General features: G+C 39.9%; 1 protein-coding gene and 1 pseudogene across 2 annotated transcripts in view; both read left to right on the top strand.

Annotated features, from left to right (window-relative positions):
• IL34 (interleukin 34) overlaps window positions 1–23,125 on the top strand; it is a 76,481-nt gene that overhangs the window by 25,656 nt on the left and 27,700 nt on the right. The window lies entirely within an intron of this gene.
• LOC106984363 (dnaJ homolog subfamily C member 7-like) lies at window positions 17,443–19,631 on the top strand (annotated as a pseudogene).

Below are 23,125 nucleotides of genomic sequence, written 5' to 3' on the forward strand. Positions count from 1 at the left end.
GCCACTTAAATATCCTCTTTTGTGAAATGTATTAAGATTGCTTTAAATTTTCACATTAACTTCAGAGAATGGACATACATATTATGATGTTGAACCTTCCTATCCAAGAACATATGTTGTGCCATTAAAAAAAAGAAGAAATCTTCTATGTCCTTCGGTATTGTTTACCGGTTTTTTGTAAATACCTTGCATATTTTTTGATAAGTTTATTCCTAGATGTTTTCTCTTTTTTGTGGAGTCTTTTTCTGTCTCTTGTTTGTAGTAGTTTCTTAGTCAAATCTCTTGGATGTTCTAAGCTTATAATCATACCATATATAAATGGAAACAATTTTACCTCTTATCCAATTCTTATATCTCTGATTTTTTTTTAGCTTGTTTAATTTCACTCACTAGAACCTTCTGTATCGTAGGCACATGTGCCTGTGCTCTGACTTTAGTGAGAATGCTTCTGGTGTCTTCCAGTTAAACAAAATACTGGCTTTTATCTGAGTTTTGTTTTACAGTGTTAAGGAATTATTTATTGTTTTCTACTTTAATGAGGATTTTTTAAAATCAGAAAATGGTGTTGAAGTTTGTCAAATGTTTATTACCTTTATGGATCTCCTAGAATCTATTATTATGTTGTATTAAGAAGTTTCCTAATATTGGGGCTCCTGGGTGATTCAGTTGGTTAAGTGTTCCATGCTTGATTTCAGCTCAGGTCATGATCTCAAGGTTCATAGTGAATTCAAGACCCACCTGGGGTTCTGTGCTGGCAGCATGGAGCCTGCTTGGGATTCTCTCTCTCCCCCCGCCCTCTGCCCCTCCCCCACTCTTGCATGTGCATGCTCTCTCTCTCTCTCAAAATAAATAAATATTTTAAAAAACATTAAAAAATAGAATTTACAAAAAAAGTTTTCCTAATATTGAACCATCCTTGCACTCCTAATAATAAATAAATAAATAAAATCTCTGTGGTCTCTTAATGTGCTATGCCACCCTACTGGAGACGCTTTGTTGACTGAGTCAGTTGCCACTGTGGAGAGAGTCTGTGGACATTACAGTCATTACATATGGGCTGATGTGGCCTTTCCTGAAGTAAGGAGACATTGGTTTGGTTCTCTTCCAGGAAACCCAGCTCCAAACTCTTTCCTGGTGTAATGGCAATAGAAACTCAGGTTGGTGTGCCTAGGTGGCTCAGTCAGTACAGTATGTAACTCTTGATCTTGGGGTCATGAGTTCAAGCCCCACATTGGGTGTAGAGCTTACTTAAAAAAAAAAAAAAGAAAAAAGAAACTGGGGTTTTCCAACAGTTTAGCAATTTAGGAAAAACTGCATGATTTTAGCCTTTTTCATTTTATCTCCGTTGTTATGATTAATTTCAAAACAAAACATCAAAACCCCCAAAAAACATAACTAAACAATATTTATTATACTCAGTTTTGTTTATGTACTACTACAGAGGATGTTGCAATGGGCTTTAGACTCTCTGGGTTATTATAAATACAACTTGGGACTCACTGTCCTAATTTTTCTCAAGAAGGGGGAAAAAAGTTAAGAGTCTGGGGCTTGGTCACTGGAGGGATGCAGTGCCCAATCCATAGAAGAGGCATCCATGTGGCAGTGCAGTCCGGTGGTTAAGACAGTAGCTTCTAGGCCAGTTTGTCTCGGCTTAAATCCTGACTCTTCAATTTCCTACTACTTGTGTGATCTTAGACAAGTTACTTTACCCCTCTCGTCCTCAGTTTTCTCATCAAAAAGTGGGGATGATAACAGTTCCTACTTCTAGCCTTGTTATGAGGATTCAACAGGTTTAATACATGGCAAGTTCCTTGGCAGTAAATGTGGGAGAGGGGCACCTGGGTGACTCAGTTGGTTGAGTGTCCAACTCTTGATTTCGGATCAGGTCATGATCTCGGGGTTTGTGAGTTTGGGCCCCACGTTGGGCTGCATGCTGACAGAGTGAAGCCTGCTTGGAATTTTCTCTCTGACCCTCCGATGCTCACACTCTCTGTCTCTCTGTCAAAAATAAGTAAATAAACTTTAAAAAACACATGGGAGAGCCTGATTGGGGATTAAAGCATCCAGGGGGGATTGGGCCAGGTGGTCCCCCCCACCCCCCACCATGGAGTGACCTCCATGACCTTTGCTGCCCTCAGTCCTCATGCAGATGCCTTCAGGGTGTGCTTAGGCAAGTGAGCAGCACGTTCTCAAGAGCAGGGGCTTCTAAGATGAAGCAAGATATGAAGAAAAAAAATGTCCATTTGTCAGCGTCTGGGCTACAGAAAGCAAAGGAATGAAAGATTCCTGAAGGTTGATATTTCAGATAATACATTTATAGAGTTAATGAAGAAGAGCTGGCCCAACGCTCTTGGCCCCTGACCAGATTTTTCTGCAGTCTTTAATTCTGAGGCTCCCTCAGAGCAGAATTTCTTCACCATAGGGCAGGTATGTGTTTAACTTCATTAGAATTGACAAACCGTCTTCCGAAATGATTGTACTGGTTTACATTCCCAAGGGTAACGTGTGAGAGTTACAGCTGTTCCCCATCCTCGTGAACTGAGTTATTTTTAGGTGATAGTTATTTGCTGCATAGAGAGGATGACCCTCTGCCGAGGTGTCCCTCCACGGCCCTGTCAGGCTAAAGACCCTCCAGCTACTGGCTTCTACCTCATTCCTGTTTGCTTTGTTGTGTTTTCTGTTATTCTGTTGTTCCAGGGAAGTTTTCACGCACTAAGGTTTGCTGGAGTCTCTTTGTCCCCTATCCGTTTCTTCCAAGAACAACGCTAGTGTGGAGTCTCCACTCTCTGTTCTTCCACTCTTGAGTCTCCTTGCTTCTCAGGGGTCAGAGGTTGAGCTTAAGGGCTGGAGGTCAGAGGTCAGAGTTCTTCAGAGGGACAGCAGCAGCTTTCTTAAAGCAGGAGCTGTTTAGAGCGTTCAGGGGTCCCATGTGACCAGTTCCACACTGAGTTTCTTTCTTCTTTCACAATCCAGTAAAGTGTTTTCCTCACAGATCTCTATTGATGGTGCAAAAGCAACAGCAATAAAGGAAATCATTCAAAAATAAAAGAGGAGGCATAAGTTTTCCAAAACTCATTTTTACTGCTATTTATAATAGTGAATAATAATAATGGTAAATACTGAGCTACTGTGCACACTATACCAGCTCATGTTCTGAGCTTTCCATGCACAGAAACTCTGCAAATCCCCACATAACCCTTTGAGGCTGGAATTTGATATCACGCGCATTTTACAGATGAGCCTGAGGCGAGAAGAGAATCTTCACCTCTCCTGCTGCAAGGTGGAGCCAGAATTCGAACTCAGGCATTTGTAGCTTCAGAGTCTCTATCTTACCTGCATGTTTTTTCCTTAGGTCATTCACATTTTAGAAACTTAGCTCATATTTGTTTAAATATTACCTGCCATAAATGGATGGTCACAAAAATGAATACTCTGATAACGTAATTCTAACATGTTCTTGTTTCTCCTCCCTCATTCCCATTTTTTAAAGATGGTTTGTGGTTTTGGTTTCATGGTTAAGAAAATTTTGTCCACCTGAAAGCCACAAAGATTTACTCCTAGGTTTTCTTCCAGAATTTTTGTAGTTTTAGGTTATTTGTCCGGGGATGTTCAATAGTTTCTGCAGTACTGGTTGAAAGGACTCCTTTGTCCTGTTTTCTCTGAGTCTGGCTTTTCTCAGTGAATGGGAGGGTTAATTCACAGAGGTGCCACAGGAGAAAAAGGCATAATCATTTTGCTATACCAGACGTAAACCCACTGGCACATGGTTAGCACTCAAAAAATAGCAATTAGTTCTCAGATTATGCCAACTGCTTTCCTGTGGTTTGACATTAAAGTCATTTCCAGTTTTCTTTCTTCAAATGTAAATAGCAATGCAATAGATATTCCAGGCGTCCAGCTTTCCTTCTTCTTTAAAATTATTTTAGGGTATATTTATGGATCTTTATCCATACTACAAGTTAGTGCTAAAAGTGTTTGGACCCCTGCACTCTGGAAACCATGCATTGTTTTTGACACAGCCCTGCTTCCAACCAGAGGAAGCTTCTTGGAGGGTTAAGAATTGGAATCATTGCCTTCCCTTGGAAACCTTTCCTGTCTCCTGACCCCACACTCAGCCCAGGGTCCCCTGGTTAGTGTTCCTCATCTTCTCTTTAACTGCACACACTTTCCTATGATACTGTTTTCTACGCAGTTATTTACCTGTTGCCTCCCCCACTGGTCTGTGTGCTTCTTACTGGAATCATAACTTACTCATTCCTAGCACAGTGGCTGCGCATAGTAGACGCTTAGTACAATGGTGACTATAAGAATGGCATCGAGTACTGCTACTGGGTGGGCGGACTCCTCTGAGACGAGCCTTCTGATAACAGCATTCTTTCACCTTGCTTCCATGACATCTCTTCGTTTATAGTTTTCTCTAAGTGAGGCATTGTAGCCTTGGTTAATGTTGGATGGTGTTACAGGATGCCCGGATTCTGCATTAAGTAACATTGGATCCCAGACTGAGGAAATTACTTTCTGTTCTTTTTCAACCCTTCTTTCCTAGGAAGGGTTTCTCAGCCTGAGTGCTATTGACATTTGTGGCTGGAAAATTCTTTGCCATCGGGAGCTGCTCTGTGCATTGTAGGGTGTTTGTGGCATCTCTGGCCTACATGCACTAAATGCCAGTAGCAGTCACTCCCTTAGTTGTGACAAGCAAAAATACCTCTTGACATTGCCAGATATCACCTGGGGGACAGAGCCCAGCTCCTGGTTGAGAACTACTACTCTGGGGAAAAGAGTCTGTGCCAATATATTTTAAACACTGTTCTAACCCTTGCTCATCTCTCTTTTCCGAAAAGAGGGAGCCAGATCCCTAGCTCAGAGCCTTCAGCAGGCAAAGCTTTCTCACCAGGACTTAATGACATTGTTTTGCTTTCCTTGGTGTCCCTTTTCCATTTTGGCAAGCAAGAACTCTTTTTCTTTTGATGAAAGTGTTATAAAGTTTTCTTTACAAATTAATTTAAGTAAAAAGGTGAGTACATCTAGAGGAATATATCTCAGTATATATAAATATGGCCCAAACAGTGTTGTGCTAGACACCTGGCTCCGAGAAGAGGCTGTGTAACTCATCTTCCTGTTTCAGAGCTTCGGTCATCTGTGGTACTGGGCAGGTGTTCATGTTTTGTTTCATCCAAGACAATATGCCAGCTTGGGTGATGCCCTAGGGATCTGGCATGGGTGCCAAGCCTCCCAGATGGGCTGCTACTGGTGATTACATACATGCAGCACCTGCCAGAAATGTTCAGCTTGCTGCAAGCATTTGGTCTGTGGACCCAGGAGTGGTTCTTACTGATAGAATCTTCCAGGTGACTTTGGATCACAAGGGTTAAGGCACTGCATGTCTGGGTCCCACCCAGTTTTGTCCGGGAAACAAGCATTTGAAAACAGATCACACAGGCCTGAAGCCCTTTCTGATTTCATAGAGAGGTTGGATGTGGGAGGAAAGCAAACATTTCCATCCTATCAGACATCTTGGCAAAACTGCTAATTGGTTGCTGCCTCTGCTTGCTTTGTGGGAAAAGGCTTGATCAGATAGCAAAGTAAGTGAGAATATCACACTTAGCAACCCTTGATGAATTAATGGGTGTAGACATTAAGCATCAGTGGCTGTCAACATCAGAAAAGAATGAATATCAGAGACATTACACACCTCCTGTTGAAATATCCCAGTTCCACTTATAGTGGGGACAAAGGGTTTGAGCTTGAGTCTGAGCCAGTTGCCAATATGCAGAAACAGAGGACAAAGGAACGTATTGAATTATACTGTGAGTGTGCAGTCAACAAAGTGTGGACTGGAGATACTCTAGAGAGCAAATATCCTGGGTTCTTCAACAGATGAATTATAAGAGAAAGAATGAGATGGAGGAGAAACCCCATAGATTAAAAGAGATCTAAAAGTTATGTGAAATTTTAAAAAAGGACAAAGCTTAAAAACTATAGTGTTGAGGGATGCACACTTGATAAAAAGTGTGGTTGATAAAGCCATAAAGAAACCAACAATGTGAATGCTATTATGGGATGGTGGTTACTTTTTTTGGGAGAGCTGTGATTGGGATAGGTCTCATGGGGGGGCTTTTTGGGTGCCTGGCCAACCTTTCTATTTCTTGATTGGGTGGTTGTTGTAAGGCATGGTTGTCTGTACATTTGTTTTATGCTGTATGTATCTGTGTTTATTTTAAATATTTAATATGTTAATATTTTATTTTAAATATTTTATTTTATATTATTATTATTTTTAAGTAATCTCTACACCTGGCATGGGGCTCAAACTTACAATCCCGAGATCAAGAGTCACATACTCTAGTTACTGAGCAAGCCAGGCAACCTGATGTGTGTTTTATTTTAAAATAAAAAGTTTTTAAAAAGCAGTATGTTTTAAAAAATAATATGAAACCTTTTGTAGGCAAAAAGACAAACTATGAAAAACATGTTTCTATTTTAAAATATAAAAAGTTTAAGGATAAAGCTAATAAAAATGTTTTATCTCAAGGGAGAGAGAAATAATGTAGGAGAAAGATAGGGACTGGAAGCTAGAACTTTCTGAACATACTTTTTATAGTCTGTATTTAGCAATTATGTGTTTTGTATAAAATAACAAACACATGGAAATGCATGGTTCTTTGACTAACAGTTCCATTGGGGAGATAACTAAAGATAGAAGAAAATAGAAAGAAATCTTAAACTGCATGGACTTGTCTTTTTTTTTTATTTTTAAAATTTTATTTTTTATTTTTTAAAATTTGCATCCAAATTAGTTAGCATATAGTGCAACAATGATTTCAGGAGTAGATTCCTTAGTGCCCCTTACCCATTTAGCCCATCCCCCCTCCCACAACAACTCCAGTAACCCTCTGTTTGTTCTCTGTATTTATGAGTCTCTTCTGTTTTGTCCCCCTCCCTGTTTTTATATCATTTTTATTTCCCTTCCCTTATGTTCATCTATTTTGTCTCTTAAAGTCCTCATATGAGTGAAGTCTTATGTTTTTTGTCTTTCTCTGACTAATTTCACTTAGCATAATACCCTCCAGTTCCATCCATGTAGTTGGAAATGGCAAGATTTCATTCTTTTTGATTGCCGAGTAATACTCCATTGTGTGTGTGTGTGTGTGTGTGTGTGTGTGTGTGTGTGTGTGTGTGTGTATGTATATATATATACCGCATCTTCTTTATCCAGTCATCCATCGGTGGACATTTGGGCTCTTTCCATACTTTGGCTATTGTTGATAGTGCTGCTATAAACATAGGGGTGCACGTGTCCCTTTGAAACATGTCCCTTCGAAACACCTGTATCCCGTGGATAAATGCCTAGTACTGCAATTGCTGGGTTGTAGGGTAGTTCTGTTTTTAGTTTTTTGAGGAACCTCCATCCTGTTTTCCAGAGTGGCTGCACCAGTTTGCATTTCCACCAGCAGTGCAAAAGAGATCCTCTTTCTTTGCATCCTCGCCAACATCTGTTGTTGCCTGAGTTGTAAATGTTAGCCATTCTGACAGGTGTGACGTGGTATCTCATTGTGGTTTTGGTTTGTATTTCTCTGATGATGAGTGATGTTGAGCATTTTTCATCTGTTGATTGGCCATCCGGATGTCTTCTTTGGAGAAGTGACTCTTGATGTCTTTTGCCCATTTCTTCACTGGTTGTTTGTTTTTTGGGTGTTGAGTTTGGTAAGTTCTTCATAGATGTTGGATACTAACTCTTTATCTGATATGTCGTTTGCAAATACCTTCTCCCATTCTGTCGGTTGCCTTTTAGTTTTGCTGATTGTTTCTTTCACTGTGCAGAAGCTTTTTATTTTGATGAGGTCCCAGTAGTTCATTTTTGCTTTCATTTCCCTTGCCTCCAGAGACGTGTTGAGTAAGAAGTTGCCGTGGCCAAGATCAAAGAGGTTTTTGCCTGCTTTCTCCTCAAGTTTGATGGCTTCCTATCTTACATTGAGGTCTTTCATCCATTTTGAGTTTATTTTTGTGTGTGGTGTAAGAAAGTGGTCCAGGTTCATTCTTCTGCATGTCGCTGTCCAGTTTTCCCAGCACCACTTGCTGAAGAGACTGTCTTTTTTCCATCGGATATTCTTTCCTGCTTTGTCACAGATTAGTTGGCCATACGTTTGTGGGTCCATTTCTGGGTTCTCTATTCTGTTCCATTGATCTGAGTGTCTGTTCTTGTGCCAGTACCATACTGTCTTGATGATTACAGCTTTTGTGGTATAGCTTGAAGTCCAGGATTGTGATGCCTCCTGCTTTGGTTTTCTTTTTCTGGCTATTCGGGGTCTTTTCTGGTTCCATACAAATTTTAGGATTGTTAGTTCTAGCTCTGTGAAGAATGCTGGTGTTAGTTTGATAGGGATTGCATTGAATATGTAGATTGCTTTTGGTAGTATCTACATTTTAACAATATTTGTTCTTCCTATCCAGGAGCATGGAATCTTTTTCCATTTTTTTGTGTCTTCTTCAATTTCTTTCATAAGTTTTCTGTAGTTTTCAGTGTATGGATTTTTTCACGTTTTTGGTTATATTTATTCCTGGGTATTTTATGGGTTTTGGTGCAACTATAAATGGGATCGATTCCTTGATTTCTCTTTCTGTTGCTTCATTGTTGGTGTATAGGAATGCAACCGATTTCTGTGCGTTGATTTTATATCCTGCCACTTTGCTGAATTCATGAGTCAATTGTAGCAGTTTTTTGGTGGAATCTTTAGGGTTTTCCATATAGAGTATCATGTCATCTGCGAAGAGTGAAAGTTTGACCTCCTCCTGGTCGATTTGGATGCCTTTTATTTCTTTGTGTTGTCTGATTGCAGAGGCTAAGACTTCCAATATGTTGAATAACAGTAGCAAGAGTGGACATCCCTGTCTTGTTCCTGACCTTAAGGGGAAAGGTCTCAGTTTTTCCCCATTGAGGATGATATTAGTGTTGGGTCATTCATATATGGCTTTTATGATCTCAAGGTAGCATGGACTTATCTTATTAAGTTACAATATCAGTGTTAGGGGCACCTGGGTGGCTTAGTGGGTTAAGCGTCTGACTTAGGCTCAGGTCATGCATGATCTCATGGTTCGTGGGTTTGAGCCCTGCATCAGGCTCTGTGCTGATAGCTCAGAGCCTGAAGCCTGCTTCAGATTCTGTGTCTCCCTCTCTCTCTGCCCCTCCCCTGCTCGCACTCCGTCTCTCTCTTTCAAAAATAAATAAACATTTAGGGTGCCTGGGTGGCTCAGTCGGTTAAGCACCCGACTTCAGCTCAGGTCATGATCTCATAACTCGTGAGTTTGAGCCCTGTGTTGGGCTCTGTGCTGACAGCTCAGAGCCTGGAGCCTGCCTCAGATTCTATGCCCTCCTCTCTTTCTGTCCCTTCCCCGTTTGTGCTCTATCTCAAAAATAAATAAATATTTTAAAAGTGTTAAAAAAAACAAAATAAACACTTAAAAAATTATAATATCATTGTTACCATTTTGAAACTACTATCCATATAGAAGGATAAAACAAGTAATCATCTTAAGTCTCATTAAGAAACAAGATTTTCAGCACAAGACAAAAGAAATGCAAATAATTCAAAGAAGAAGTTAAAAAAACCCTTATAATTCTAATGACTTATCTATAAGTTAATGATTTATTTTTCTGTTTCTTAAAAACTTTAACTGCCTAGGTCTGTCCACCCGAAAAGCCTATAGACACTGAATCAGGTAGTTATAAGCACTCCTGGTGTTCAGGGTGTGGTTTCTAAGTACCAGTCCCCGCTAAAGAGTTCCTTGGAAAAGTAGCTGATTTCTAGTCTAAGGCAGAAATGTCCAAGATGAGGCTGGAATCTCAGTCATACTTGAAAGCAAGGAAGTTATTGAAGACTCCTGGAGCCCTGTCAGTAGGACAGGACCTTACTGGAAGGAGCTCCCACTAGCCTAATGATGAAATAATTTGAACATCAAGAAGAATAACAAAAGCCACTTTGGAAAACAGCTTGACAATTTCTTATTGTTTAACCTCCAGCTATCATATGACCTAGTGACTCACTCCTAGGTATTTCCCTACCAAAAATCAAAATATATGTCCACTGAAGGACCATCTGGATGCCAATGTATATAGCTTTATTCATACTTGCAAAAACCTGGAAACAACACAAATGTCTGTCAACTCAGAAATGGATAAACAAACTGTGGAATAAATAGGATTACTACTCAGTAATAAAAGGAACAGACTGCTGCTACACTCAGCAATGTGTTGAATCCCCAACACATTTACTAAATGAAAGACGACACAACAGAAATGGCACCATACTATGTAATTCTGTTTTATATAATACTATATAATTCTGTTTATATAATAAGGGAGAAACCTTACTAGGGACAGCATTTGGATAAATGATTGCCAGAGGTGTAGGGTGGGGCAGGGGATTGGCTGCAAAGGGATACAAGGGAAGTTTTTGGGGTGATAGAAATGTTCCAGATCTTAAAATAATGTGTTGGTGTATATAGTTATTAAAACTCATCCAACTGTACACTTAAAGAGGATGAACTTTAGTGTGTGTCAATTATTCCTCAATAAACCTGACTTAAAAGTAACTTTAATGGGTTGAAATATGTAAATAAAAAGTTAATAAATTTAAAATGATGCTGAAAAATCATCATTAATTACCTTTGGAGGATTCTAGGAAAGAACTCATTCTGAAAACTGGTAGGTAAGTCAAAGGAAAGAATCAGACTTTTATCCTGATTTTTCCATACAGACCAAACTTTGAGATAAGAAAATAGATGGGGAGGGAAAGTTCTCCATTCTAGGAGGATCACGTTAATATAAACGTAGAAGGAAAGATACAAGCATCAAGGCACCACCTGGATTGACTAATGGAACACTGATGAGAGCTAGAATCTTCACTGTTTGATGAAAGGTAAAAGGCTGATAGAGAACTTTGTAATAGATGAATCATGGAGAAAGAACACGACATTAGCTCACTGAGATGAGAAAAACATTTTGTGCCTCCTGCTGGAAGGCAATATGTCCTGTGAAAATTATACTCAAACCCAATAGAGCTTTTTGAATATTGAGGTATGCAGAGATAAATATGTTGAATGACATTCCAAGGATGCAATCAGCCAGATCCAGAATGTGGTAAGTCTATAGGACATTGACCCCATTGCTTCAGCAACAACAAAAAGGGAAAGTGAACTTTTAGAGATTAAAAAATCTTAAGAGTTCAGAACTTGCTACAGATCTACAGATCTACAGAAATCAAGCTAGCGTGGTACTGACATAGAGGTAGCTGGACATCTAGATCTATGGTCAACTGAGTTTTGCTGAGGATGCCAGCCAGTGAAGGAAGAATGGTCATTTAAAAAAAAAAAAGGTCCTCGCCCACCAACGCAAGTTATTCAAGACAGCACAGGGGAAGTGCCCTACAGTTCCGCACCACTCCAGGGACTATCCAAAATGACGAAACGGAAGAATTCCCCTCAAAAGAATCTCCAGGAAATAACGGCAGCTAATGAACTGGATTTAAACAATATAACAGAAAGTGAATTTAGAATAGTAGTCATAAAATTAATCACTGGGCTTGAAAACAGTATAGAGGACAGCAGAGAATATATTGCTACAGAGATCAAGGGACTAAGGAACAACCAGGAGGAGCTAAAAAATGCTATAAATGAGCTGCAAAATAAAATGGAGACAACCACAGCTCAGATTGAAGAGGCAGAGGAGAGAATAGGTGAATTAGAAGATAAAATTATGGAAAAAGAGGAAGCTGAGAAAGAGAGAAAAAAAATCCAGGCGTATGAGGGGAGAATTAGAGAACTAAGTGATGCACTAAAGAGAAATAATCTACGTGTAATTGGTATTCCAGAGGAGGAAGAGAGAGGGAAAGGTGCTGAAGGTGTACTTGAAGAAATAATAGCTGAGAACTTCCCTGATCTGGGGAAGGAAAAAGGCAATGAAATCCAAGAGGCACAGAGAATTCCCTTCAGACGTAACTTGAATCAATCTTCTGCATGACATATCATAGTGAAACTGGCAAAATACAAGGATAAAGAGAAAATTCTGAAAGCAGCTAGGGATAAACGTGCTCTAACGTATAAAGGGAGACCGGTAAGACTCGTGACGGATCTCTCTACTGAAACTTGGCAGGCCAGAAAGGAATGGCAGGAAATCTTCAATGTGATGAACAGCAAAAATATGCAGCTGAGAATCCTTTATCCAGCAAATCTGTCATTTAGAATAGAAGGAGAGATAAAGGTCTTCCCAAACAAACAAAAACTGAAGGAATTCATCACCACTAAACCAGCCCTACAAGAGATCCTAAGGGGGATCCTGTGAGACAAAATACCAGAGACATTGCTACAAGCATGAAACCTACAGACATCACAATGACTCTAAACTCATATCTTTCTATAATAACACTGAATGTAAATGGACTAAATGCGCCAACCAAAAGACATAGGGTATCAGAATGGATAAAAAAACCAAGACCCATCTATTTTCTGTCTACAAGAGACTTGTTTTAGACATGAGGACACCCTCAGATTGAAAGTGAGGGGATGGAGAACTATTTACCATGCTACTGGAAGTCAAAAGAGAGCTGGAGTAGCCATACTTATATCAGAAAAACTAAACTTTAAATTAAAGGCTGTAACAAGAGATGAAGAAGGGAATTATATAATAATTACAGGGTCTATCCATCAGGAAGAGCTAACAATTATAAATGTCTATGTGCCGAATACGGGAGCCCCCAAATATATAAAACAATTACTCACAAACATAAGCAACCTTATTGATAAGAATGTGATAATTGCAGGGGACTTTAACACCTCACTTACAACAATGGATAGATCATCTAGACACACAGTCAATAAAGAAACAAGGGCCCTGAATGATATATTGGATCAGATGGACTTAACAGATATATTTAGAACTCTGCATCCCAAAGCAACAGAATATACTATCTTCTTGAGTGCACATGGAACATTCTCCAAGATAGATCACATACTGGGTCACAAAACAGCCCTTCATAAGTATACAAGAATTGAGATCATACCATGCATACTTTCAGACCACATTGCTATGAAGCTTGAAATCAACCACAGGAAAAAGTCTGGAAAACCTCCAAAAGCATGGAGGTTAAAGAACACCGTAGTAAAGAATGAATGGGTCAACCAGGCAATTAGAGAAGAAATTAAAAAATATATGGAAACAATCAAAAATGAAAATACAACAATCCAAATGCTTTGGGATGCAGTGAAGGCAGTCCTGAGAGGAAAATACATTGCAATCCAGGCCTATCTCAAGAAACAAGAAAAATCCCAAATACAAAATCTAACAGCACACCTAAAGGAAATAGAAGCAGAACAGCAAAGACACCCCAAACCCAGCAGAAGAAGAGAAATAATAAAGATCAGAGCAGAAATACACAATATAGAGTCTAAAAAAACTGTAGAGCAGATAAATGAAACCAAGAGTTGCTTTTTTGAAAAAATAAACAAAATTGATAAACCTCTAGCCAGGCTTCTCAAAAAGAAAAGGGAGATGACCCAAATAGATAAAATCATGAATGAAAATGGAATGATTACAACCAATCCCTCAGAAATACAAGCAATTATCAGGGAATACTATGAAAAACTATATGCCAACAAACTGGACAATCTGGAAGAAATGGACAAATTCCTAAACACCTACACACTTCCAAAACTCAATCAGGAGGAGCTAGAAAGCGTGAACAGACCCATAACCAGTGAAGAAATTGAATTAGTTATCAAAAATCTCCCAACAAATAAGAGTCCAGGACCAGATGGCTTCCCAGGGGAGTTCTACCAGACGTTTAAAGCAGAGATAATACCTATCCTTCTCATGCTATTCCAAGAAATAGAAAGGGAAGGAAAACTTCCAGACTCATTCTATGAAGCCAGTATTACTTTGATTCCTAAACCAGACAGAGACCCAATAAAAAAAGAGAACTACAGGCCAATATCCCTGATTAATATGGATGCAAAAATTCTCAATAAGATACTAGCAAATCGAATTCAACAGCATATAAAAAGAATTGTTCACCATGATCAAGTGGGACTCATTCCTGGGATGCAGGGCTGGTTCAACATTTGCAAATCAATCAACGTGACACATCACATTAATAAAAGGTAAGAACCATATGATCCTGTCAATTGATGCAGAAAAAGTATTTGACAAAATTCAGCATCCCTTCTTAATAAAAACCCTCGAGAAAGTCAGGATAGAAGGAACATACTTAAACATCATAAAAGCCATTTATGAAAAGCCCACAGCTAAAATCATCCTCAATGGGGAAAAACTGAGAGCTTTTTCCCTGAGACCAGGAACACGACAGGGATGTCCACTCTCACCGCTGTTGTTTAACATAGTGTTGGAAGTGCTAACATTAGCAATCAGACAACAAAAGGAAATCAAAGGCATCAAAATTGGCAAAGATGAAGTCAAGCTTTCACTTTTTGCAGATGACATGATATTATATGTGGAAAATCCAATAGACTCCACCAAAAGTCTGCTAGAACTGATACATGAATTCAGCAAAGTTGCAGGATACAAAATCAATGTACAGAAATCAGTTGCATTCTTATACACTAATAATGAAGCAACAGAAAGACAAATAAACTGATCCCATTCACAATTGCACCAAGAAGCATAAAATACCTAGGAATAAATCTAACCAAAGATGTACAAGATCTGTATGCTGAAAACTATAGAAAGCTTAGGAAGGAAATTGAAGAAGATATAAAGAAATGGAAAAACATTCCGTGCTCATGGGTTGGAAGAATAAATATTGTCAAAATGTCAATACTACCCAAAGCTATCTACACATTCAATGCAATCCCAATCAAAATTGCACCAGCATTCTTCTCGAAGCTAGAACAAGCAATCCTAAAATTCATATGGAACTACCTAAGGCCCCGAATAGCCAAAGTAATTTTGAAGAAGACCAAAGCAGGAGGCATCACAATCCCAGACTTTAGCCTCTACTACAAAGCTGTAATCATCAAGACAGCGTGGTTTTGGCACAAAAACAGACACATAGACCAATGGAATAGAATAGAAACCCCAGAATTAGACCCACAAAAGTATGGCCAACTAATCTGTGACAAAGCAGGAAAGAATATCCAATGGAAAAAAGACAGTCTCTTTAACAAATGGTGCTGGGAGAACTGGACAGTAACATGCAGAAGGTTGAAACTAGACCACTTTCTCACACCATTCACAAAAATAAACTCAAAATGGATAAAGGACCTGAATGTGAGACAGGAAACCATCAAAACTCTAGAGGAGAAAGCAGGAAAAGACCTCTCTGACCTCAGCCATAGCAATTTCTTACTTGACACATCCCCAGAGGCAAGGGAATTAAAAGCAAAATGAACTCTTGGGACCTCATGGAGATAAAAAGCTTCTGCACAGCAAAAGAAACAATCAACAAAACTAAAAGGCAACCCACGGAATGGGAAAAGATATTTGCAAATGACATATCGGACAAAGGGCTAGTATCCAAAATCTATAAAGAGCTCACCAAACTTCACACCCGAAAAACAAATAATTCAGTGAAGAAATGGGCAAAAAACATGAATAGACACTTCTCTAAAGAAGACATCTGGATGGCCAACAGGCACATGAAAAGATGCTCAACGTCGCTCCTCATCAGGGAAATACAAATCAAAACCACACTCAGATATCACCTTACGCCAGTCAGAGTGGCCAAAATGAACAAATCAGGAGACTATAGATGCTGGAGAGGATGTGGAGAAACAGGAGCCCTCTTGCACTGTTGGTGGGAATGCAAAGTGGTGCAGCCACTCTGGAGAACAGTGTGGAGTTTCCTCAAAAAATCAAGAATAGACCTACCCTATGACCCAGCAGTAGCACTGCTAGGAATTTATCCAAGGGATACAGGAGTACTGATGCATACGGGCACTTGGACCCCAGTGTTTATAGCAGCACTCTGAACAATAGCCAAATTATGGAAAGAGCCTAAATGTCCATCATCTGATGAATGGATAAAGAAATTGTGGTTTATATACACAATGGAATACTACGTGGCAATGAGAAAAAATGAAATAGGGCCTTTTGTAGGAACGTGAATGGAACTGGAGAGTGTTATGCTAAGTGAAATAAGCCATACAGAGAAAGACAGATACCATATGTTTTCACTCTTATGTGGACCCTGAGAAACTTAACAGGAACCCATGGGGGAGGGGAAGGAAAAAAAAAAAGAGAGGTTAGAGTGGGAGAGAGCCAAAGCATAAGAGACTCTTAAAAACTGAGAACAAACTGAGGGCTGATGGGGGGTGGGAGGGAGGGGAGGATGGGTGATGGGTATTGAAGAGGGCATCTTTTGGGATGAGCACTGGGTGTTGTATGGAAACCAATTTGACAATAAATTTCATATATTAAAAAAAATGGTGCTCGGACAGCTGGCCACATGAAAAAGAATGAAGTTGGGCTCTTAGCTCACATCATATACAAAAATTAACTGCAGATCTATTACAGACTTAAATGTAAGAGCTACAACTATAAACCTCTTAGAATGAAACATATATATAAATCTTTGTGACCTTGGATTAGGCTACAGTTTCTTAGATGGGACACCAAAAGCAAAGACAACCAAAAAAGAAAAAAAAAAGATAAACTGGACTTCATCAAATTTAAAAACTTTTGTGCATGCTGGGACACTATCAAGAAAGTGAAAAGACAACCCACAAAATGGGAGAACATAGTTACAAATCATGTATCTGATGAGAGTCTAGAACCCAGAATGTATAAAGAGCTTTTACAACTCAAAAATAAAAAGGTAGGGATGCCTGACTCTTGATCTTGGCATCTTGAATTTGAGCCCCATGTTAGGTGTGGAGATTACTTAAAAATGAATTCTTAAAAAATAAAAAATAAAGAGATAATCTATTTTAAAAACAGGCAAAGGACTTCAATAGACTTTTTTCTAAAGAAGATAAATGGCCAGTAAGCACATGAAAAGATGCTCTGTAGTCATCAGGAAAATACAAGTAGAAACCACATTTTGCACCCACTGATGGGTATAATAAAAAAGAGTAACAAATGTTGACAAGGCTGTGGAGAAATCAGAGCCTCATTCACTGCTGATGGGATATACACTTTGGAAAACTCCTTTGGAAAACAGACTGAATGGTTCCCTCAAAAAGTCAAACACAGAGTGACCATATGACCTGGCAACCCCATTCCTGGGAATATACCCAAGAGAAAACATGTCCACACAAATGTTCATAGCAGGACTATTCATAATAGCCCCCTAATGAGAACAACCCAAATGTCCCTCAGCTGGTGAAGGACTAGAGAAAATGTGTATCCATACAATGGAATATTATTTGACGATAAAAAGGAATGAAATATGGTCTCAGTGGTAAGACAGTGTTGCTGCAGAGTGCCATGTGTTAATGGTGGTGACAGAACCAGAGCCGCTCCGCAATGAAGTAAGGAGGGAGGCAGAGTCTTTCAAGGAAAAAGGAAATGTGAACCATACCAGGAAAGATTACAATGAAGCTTGTAACCATTATACAAAGGGCAAAGATATGTGTCCTAAAAATTCTAGCTGTAATGAGAATTGAGCAGCCGCTTTCATGATGCTCACAGGGTTCCAGGAAACTTTTGGAGATGCACAGCAGTGAAGTTGAATGACAGTTTCCCCTGGGGACATCTATGGGAAGGCAAATGCCCCCTATCTCTAGGGAATGCCATGGCAGCATGTCACAGTTTCCTGAGAGTCCTGCAACTGGATAAAAAAATTCTCACGCACAACAGGAGTTCAAGAATGCTCATAGAATATGAGAAAATAACAGAAACAGATTTTGAGAAGTCGGATTTTCGGAAAGTGGTTTTCTGCATAGAGTGTTCCCTGCCTGCCATTGCTTCAAAATCACCAAAGCATACTATTTAGCAATGCTGGGTCATTATCCAGAAGCACAGTTTGTGGCCAGTGACATTCCACCAATGTGCATGCTGTGTAGGAATGAGGTCTTTGCCTATATTATGAAGACTGTATTGAGAAGGCACTTCAGTTTTTTGTACAGGCTCCCAAGATGGCTCCTGATCATCAAAATGACTACCTGGCTTGCAGAAATGCCAAAGCACTTAAAGCAAAGAGGATGGGAATAAAGCATTTAAAGAAGGAAATTACAAGCTGGCATGTGAACTGTACACAGAAGCCTTGGGGAACAGACCCAAACAATATAAAAACAAATGCTGAACTCTACTATAATTGGGGTACAGATCATTCCAAGCTTAGGAAAGGAGATGGTGCAATAGAAGACAGCACAAATGCAGTGAAGCTCGATGCCACTCACTTAAAATACTCCATGGGAAGAGCTCAGAGTAACATGGGCACAGAAAAATATGAAGAGGCAGTGCAGGACTGTGGAAAAGTGCAGCAGACGGAGAAAACATAAGAACAAATACAGCTCCTAAAAAATGCACAGCTGGAGTGAAGAAAAGGAAAGATTATTACAAGATTCTGGGAGTGGACACGAATGCCTCTGAGGACAAGATCAAGAAAACTTACCAAAAATGAGCCTTGGAGCATCATGCAGATGGGCTCAGGGAAGCCAATGCTGAAGCTTAGAACGAGGAGGAGAAAAAGTTCAAGAAGTCAGAGAAGCTTTTACTGTCCCCACTGGTCCCAAGAAGAAGAGTCACTGTGACATTGGACAGGACCTGGGTGAGAAGGGCATGAATATGGGTGAGTTTGATGCCAACTGTATTTTCTTTGGCATTCTTTGGTGGTGCTAGGCCTTCAGCTTTGAAGCATCTGGTCCAGGGAATTTCCTTTTTCAATTTGGCTAGCAAGAGAAAACCATCCAAAATCCGGAGAGTGCAGACTTGCTCAGCATGACCTTGAATGTGGACAAAATTCACCTCCTTTCTTCTTCACTTTTCCATGTTCTTGGAACAGTTTCTTCTTCTCATGTGGATACCCTGGGCCTGTGTGAATAAGGTGAAGGAAAGGGTGTGGGAGGGAGGAACGGCTTGGACAGGGAAGCAGTCTGTGAATTTTTGTTCGGCTGTTTAACTTTATTTAAAAAGGCAAAAAAATGGGGGGTGGCACCTGGCTGGCTCAGGTGGTAGAGATTACGATTCTTGATCTCAGGGTTGTGAGTTCGAGCCCCACACTGGGTGTGGAACCTACTTGAAAAAAATAAATAATAAAATAAAATCCTCTTCGGGCACCTGGATCGCTCAATTGGGTAAACGTCTGACTCTGGATTTTTGGCTCAGGTCATGCTATGGTTCGTGAGCTTGAGCCCTGAGTTGGGCTCTGCACTTACAGCACAGAGCCTGTTTGGGATTCTCTCTCCCCACTCCCCTCTCTGCCCTTCCCCCACTTGCACTTTCTCTCTCTCTCAAAATAAATAAATAAACATTAAACAATATAAAATAAAATTAAAATACTCTTTAAAAAAGGAAAAAACAACTAAGGGGTTAAAATGTTTTGGCCCTTAAAAAAGAAAAATAAAAGGGAGGGGCACCTTGCTGGCTCAGTTGGTGGAATGTGCAACTCTTGATCTTGGGGTTGTGAGTTCGAGCCCCAGGTTGGGTGTAGAGATTACTTAAAAATAAAACCTTAAAATTTTTTTTAAAAAGGAATGAAGTACTGATAAATCTCATGTCTTAGTTTGCTTGAGCTGCCATAATAAAATGCCATAGTTAGGGTGGCTTAAAGAACAGAAATGTACTTGCTCATGGTTCTGGAAGTCTGAGATCAGTGTGCTGGAATGGTTGGTTTCTTCATTTCTTTACAAAAAAATTTTTTTAAATGTTTATCTATTTTTGAGAGAGAGACACACAGGGAGTGGGAACAGGAGAGGGGCAGAGAGAGGAGACACAGAATCCCAAGCAGGCTCCAGGCTCAGCGCTGTCAGCACAGAGCCTGACTAGGGGCTCAAACTCATGAATCATGAGATCGTGACCTGAGCCAAAGTTGGACACTTAACCGAATGAGCCACCGAGGTGCCCCAAGAATGGAGGTTTCTGGTGTGGCCTCTCCCCTTGTTGCAGGTGGTTGCCTTCTCATTTTGTGCTCACACGATCTCTTCTCTGTGGGGGCACGCAGAAACTGCTAGCAAACTCTCTGGTGTCTCTCTTTTTTTTTTAAGTTTATTTATTTATTTTGGGACAGAGAGAGAAAAGAGAATGAGTGGGGGAGGGGCAGAAAGAGAGAGGGGGACAGAATATCTGAAGCAGGCTCTGGGCTGACAGCAGAGAGCCCGATGCAGGGCCCAAGCTCATGACCTGAGCTGAAGTCCCCCCTGTGTCTCTTCTTACAAAGGTACAAATCCCATCATGAGGCCCCACCCTCGTGACCTCATCTAACCCTGATCTACCTCCCAGTTACCCTATTACCTCCCAGAAGTTCCATCTCAAATACCATCACACTCAGGGCTAGGGCTTCAACATATGAATTTAGGGGGACAACATGCAGTTTATCACATGGTACAAGATGAATGAACCCTGAAAACATTATACCAAGTGAAAGAAGCCAGTCATAAAGGGCCACATACCATATGACTCCATTAATACAAAATGTCTAGAGGAAGCAAATCCATAGAGACAAAAAGCAGATTAGTGGTTCCCAGGGACTGGGGGTGGGGGAGGGCAGGAAATACACAGTGACTGTTAATGAATACAGTTTATTTTTGGGGTAATGAAAATGTTCTGGAATTAGATTGTGGGCGATTGTTGCACAACTTTGTGAATCTACTAAAAAAAGAATCCCACTGAATTATACACTTAAATTTTTTTTAATTTACATCCAAGTTAGTATATAGTACAACAATGTTTCAGAAGTAGATTCCTTAGTGCCCCTTACCCATTTAGCCCATCCCCCCTCCCACAACCCCTCCAGTAACCCTCTGTTCTCCATATTTATGAGTCTCTTCTGTTTTGTCCCCCTCCCTGTTTTTATATTATTTTTGTTTCCCTTCACTTATGTTAATCTGTTTTGTGTCTTAAAGTCCTCATATGAATGAATCTTATGATATTTGTCTTTCTCTGACTAATTTCACCTAGCATAATACCCTCTACTTCTATCCACGCAGTTGCAAATGGCAAGATTTCATTCTTTTTGATTGCCAAGTAAAACTCCATTGTATGTGTGTACACACACACACACACACACACACATACCACATCTTCTTCATCCATCCATCGATGGACATTTGGGCTCTTTCCATACTTTGGCTATTGTTGATAGTGCTGCTATAAACATAGGGGTGCACGTGTCCCTTTGAAACATGTCCCTTCGAAACACCTGTATCCCGTGGATAAATGCCTAGTACTGCAATTGCTGGGTTGTAGGGTAGTTCTATTTTTAGTTTTTTTGAGGAACCTCCATCCTGTTTTCCAGAGTGGCTGCACCAGTTTGCATTTCCACCAGCAGTGCAAAAGAGATCCTCTTTCTTTGCATCCTCGCCAACATCTGTTGTTGCCTGAGTTGTAAATGTTAGCCATTCTGACAGGTGTGACGTGGTATCTCATTGTGGTTTTGGTTTGTATTTCTCTGATGATGAGTGATGTTGAGCATTTTTCATCTGTCGGTTGGCCATCTGGATGTCTTCTTTGGAGAAGTGTCTCTTCATGTCTTTTGTCCATTTCTTCACTGGATTATTTGTTTTTTGGCTGTTGAGTTTGACAAGTTTTTGATAGATTTTGGATACTAACCCTTTATCAGATATGTCGTTTGCAAATATCTTCTCCCATTCTGTCGGTTGCCTTTTAGTTTTGCTGATTGTTTCCTTCACTGTGCAGAAGCTTTTTATTTTGATGAGGTCCCAGTAGTTCATTTTTGCTTTCATTTCCCTTGCCTCCAGAGACGTGTTGAGTAAGAAGTTGCCGTGGCTAAGATCAAAGAGGTTTTTGCCTGCTTTCTCTGCGAGGAGTTTGATGGCTCCCTGTCTTACATTGAGGTCTTTCATCCATTTTGAGTTTATTTTTGTGTGTGGTGTAAGAAAGTGGTCCAGGTTCATTCTTCTGCATGTCGCTGTCCAGTTTTCCCAGCACCACTTGCTGAAGAGACTGTCTTTTTTTCCATCGGATATTCTTTCCTGCTTTGTCACAGATTAGTTGGCCATACGTTTGTGGGTCCATTTCTGGGTTCTCTATTCTGTTCCATTGATCTGAGTGTCTGTTCTTGTGCCAGTACCATACTGTCTTGATGATTACAGCTTTGTGGTATAGCTTGAAGTCCAGGATTGTGATGCCTCCTGCTTTGGTTTTCTTTTTCTGGCTATTCGGGGTCTTTTCTGGTTCCATACAAATTTTAGGATTATTTGTTTTAGCTCTGTGAAGAATGCTGGTGTTAGTTTGATAGGGATTGCATTGAATATGTAGATTGCTTTTGGTAGTATCTACATTTTAACAATATTTGTTCTTCCTATCCAGGAGCATGGAATCTTTTTCCATTTTTTTGTGTCTTCTTCAATTTCTTTCATAAGTTTTCTGTAGTTTTCAGTGTATGGATTTTTTCACGTTTTTGGTTATATTTATTCCTGGGTATTTTATGGGTTTTGGTGCAACTATAAATGGGATCGATTCCTTGATTTCTCTTTCTGTTGCTTCACTGTTGGTGTATAGGAATGCAACCGATTTCTGTGCATTGATTTTATATCCTGCCACTTTGCTGAATTCGTGAAATCAGTTCACACAGTTTTTTGGTGGAATCTTTAGGGTTTTCCATATAGAGTATCATGTCATCTGTGAAGAGTGAAAGTTTAACCTCCTCCTGGCCGATTTGGTTGCCTTTTATTTCTTTGTGTTGTCTGATTGCTGAGGCTAAGACTTCCAATACTATGTTGAATAACAGTGGCGAGAGTGGACATCCCTGTCTTGTTCCTTACCTTAGGGGGAAAGCTCTCAGTGTTTCCCCATTGAGGCTGATATTAACGTTGAGTCTTTTGTATATGGCTTTTGTGATCTTGAGGTATGGTCCTTCTATCCCTACTTTCTTGAGGGTTTTTAGCAAGAAAGGTTGTTGTATTTTGTCAGATGCTTTCTCTGCATCGATTGAGAGGATCATATGGTTCTTGTCCTTTCTTTTATTGATGTGATGAATCACATTGATTGTTTTGT

The sequence above is a fragment of the Acinonyx jubatus genome, chromosome E2, assembly GCF_027475565.1.
Source record: "Acinonyx jubatus isolate Ajub_Pintada_27869175 chromosome E2, VMU_Ajub_asm_v1.0, whole genome shotgun sequence".
Lineage (NCBI taxonomy): Eukaryota > Metazoa > Chordata > Mammalia > Carnivora > Felidae > Acinonyx > Acinonyx jubatus.